Genomic DNA, 2,880 nt, shown 5'->3' on the forward strand with positions numbered 1-2,880 from the left:
TACTGCTCAGTTATCACACTCCACACTGCCCACCAGGAAAAAAGAACCCGGGCGTCTTGGGTTCAAGTCCTTGCTTTGCCACAAGGCTTCCCTCTCTGACTGTGTGCTCTGGTTTCCTCCTGTAACACGGGGGCGAATGGAACTGTTCTGTTCCCTGCGATCGAGGCCGTTGTCATTCTCAGACACCCTCCTGGAGCTTAGGCCCAGCTTCAGGGCACAGGTGGGACCTGGTGAAGAAGGGCAATACTGGCCGGAGCCCCGTCCACACAGGCCGCCAGGGCCTGGCTGGTCACCCCAGTCTTGGCCATGCTCGCAGGCTCGTGCGGATGGATCCCATGTCTGAGGGAACAGGCTCTGGGTGAGGTGCCCACGGAGACAACAGCAGGGAAGGGAAGGGGCCTGGAGAGGGGAGGAGGGGATGCTGCCATGCCACCTGCTGGCAGGAGAGTCAAGCCTGGTGGGACCGGCCCTACCCCGGCTCCTTGGCCCTCCAGAGGCCTCATCCGGACAGAGGAGGGCTTAGGCCGCTGGGGTCAGCTCAGCCTGCTCCGGCTGCTGGGGACTCCCAGAGGCTGCATCCGGGACCCTAACTCTCCTGGAGGCTTGAGTAAGGCTCACTCTTCAGCTGAGCTCTTCATCTCGTTCTCCCTAGAACCCTCTGGTCACCCAGCACAGTTCCCCTTTGGGTCCAGGGAAACAGTGAGTATTGATCTATTTCCCTGTCTCATCCAGGCTGCTCTCCCCTCTGCCCACAAAGCGGTCCTATTTCCAGAGACACCCCAGGAGTCCTCGCCAGCTTGCTCCCCACCCCGCCTGAGCTGGGGCACCCCACCCACTCCTAACCCTATTCCCCACCCAACTGGGGCTCCCCCTCCAGCCCACCTTCTTGCTCTCCTGGGTACCAAACCTGAGGGCTTGCACCACGTCCTTGCCTGCAAGGTCGTGCTGCCCCCTGCTGGTCAATCTGCTATAAAACCTGAATGGCTTCCCAGGCAAACGCAGTGGACATTGTTCAGGCTGGGGACACTTGCTCTCTCAGCAGCACCTAATGCCCATGGCCACCCCCTCCTTCTGGAAACACTCCCTCGGTTGTATTTCTGGCTTCTGGCTCCCCTCCTGGCTCTCGGCCTCCCCTCGCTCGTTGATGGCCCATTGTAATTTATCTGTCCATTAAATGCTGGCACCCAACACTTCCTCCCGGATCCTCTCCTCCCTCCATCTCATTCTCTCTCGCTGGGGGATCTCACCCACACCCACATAGATGCTGATGACTCCCAGGTGTGTACCTCTAGCCCAGGGTATCACACCAGAGGCAGCTGGCCCTCCAAGGGGCATTCAGCGATGTGGGGAGACATTTGTGGTTGTCACAAGAGAGGGCTGCTACTGACACCTAGCGGAGAGAGGCCTGGGCTGCTGCTAAACATCCTAGGATGCACAAGGCAGGTCCCCACAACATAGAATGCCCCGGCCTCAAGTGTCTCTGATGTCAAGGTTAAGGGCCTCATTCTCGCCCAGCTTCTCCCTGAGCCCCAGGTGGGTACATCCAACTGCTTGTACCACATCTCCACTCGGGTCTCTCAGACATCCCTCAAGCTCAACCTGTCCCGGTCCAACACGCGATCGCCCCACCTGATCCTCTAACAGTCCGCCTCAGCTGCACCCCGTGCATGAGCCACAACCTGGGAGTCCCCCTGGACACCCCTCCCTCACCTCAATATCCGTCCATCACCAGGGACTGCCCATTTCCCCTCCTCAGCGTCTTTCCAACACCCTACTGCAGGTGCCATCGTCTCTGGCCTAGGCTTTCATAAAAATGTCCTGTCTGGCTCTCTTCCGGTCCCTGGCATTTTGGGAGCCATGGGCTTCGGTGCAGAGATGGGCAAGTCCAAGAACCACATCGTGCACAACCAGTGGCGAAAATAGCACAGAAACGGCATCAAGAAACCCTGGTCACAAAGATACGAATCTCTTAAGGGGGTAGACCCCAAATTCCTAAGGAACATGCGCTGTGCCAAGAAGCACAACAAGAAGGGCCCGAAGAAGATGCAGGCCAACAACGCCAAGGCCGTGAGCGCACGCGCTGAGGCCATCAGGGCCTTGGTCAAGCCCAAGGAGCCCAGGCCCAATATCCCAAAGGGCTGCAGCCACAAGCTCAGTCGACTTGCCTACATCGCTCACCCCAAGCTTGGGAAACGTGCTCGTGCCCGCATTGCCAAGGGGCTCAGGCTCTGCCGGCCAAAGGCCAAGGCCACGGCGGAAACCAAGCCCCAGGCTGTGGGTGCGGCTGCAGCTCAGGCTCCCAAAGGGGCTCAGGCTCCTGCTTCCAAAGGTGCCCAGCCCACCACGAAGGCCTCTGTCTGCCGACGTGAGGACGGAAGGACTGGGGGGCCCCTGGGCTGCTGTCTGCGTGGCGCTGGTGCCCTCCTGTGCTGTTTGTACAAATAAACCTGCGGCAGGGGGAAAAAAAGTGTCCTGCCTGGTGTCCCAGTATTGTCTCTGGGTCCCCCCTACCCCTGCTAATCTTTTCACCTCACAGCAGCCAGAGTGGGCCCCATCCAAATGCAGATCTGATTGGGACATCTTGTTTGAAACACGGGTGGCTCCCCACTGCTCTTGGGATCAAGACCCAAACCTCACACAGCCTGCAAGACCCTTTTGGTCCCCCCGACCTGCACTCCAGCCTCTATGGCCCTATTTCTGTTTCTTCGATTCCTTCCCGCCCCAGAGCCTTTGCACATGCAGTTCCCTCTTCTTCCTGCCTCTGCCTCACCCAATTCGATCTTTTCATCCTTTAGATCTCATGTCAGAGGTCACCTCCTCAGGGAGCCCCTACATGGCCCCAGAGTCCGGGTCAAATTCCATGATTAACCCTCTCAAAGA

At 58.8% G+C, this 2,880-nt stretch overlaps 1 pseudogene; it reads left to right on the forward strand.

The window, feature by feature from the left end:
• Nucleotides 1-1,853: 1,853 nt before the first annotated feature.
• LOC102757399 lies at nucleotides 1,854-2,571 on the forward strand (annotated as a pseudogene).
• The last annotated feature ends 309 nt before the right edge of the window (nucleotides 2,572-2,880 follow it).

Source organism: Myotis davidii, unplaced genomic scaffold, assembly GCF_000327345.1.
Source record: "Myotis davidii unplaced genomic scaffold, ASM32734v1 scaffold149, whole genome shotgun sequence".
Taxonomy (NCBI): Eukaryota; Metazoa; Chordata; class Mammalia; order Chiroptera; family Vespertilionidae; genus Myotis; species Myotis davidii.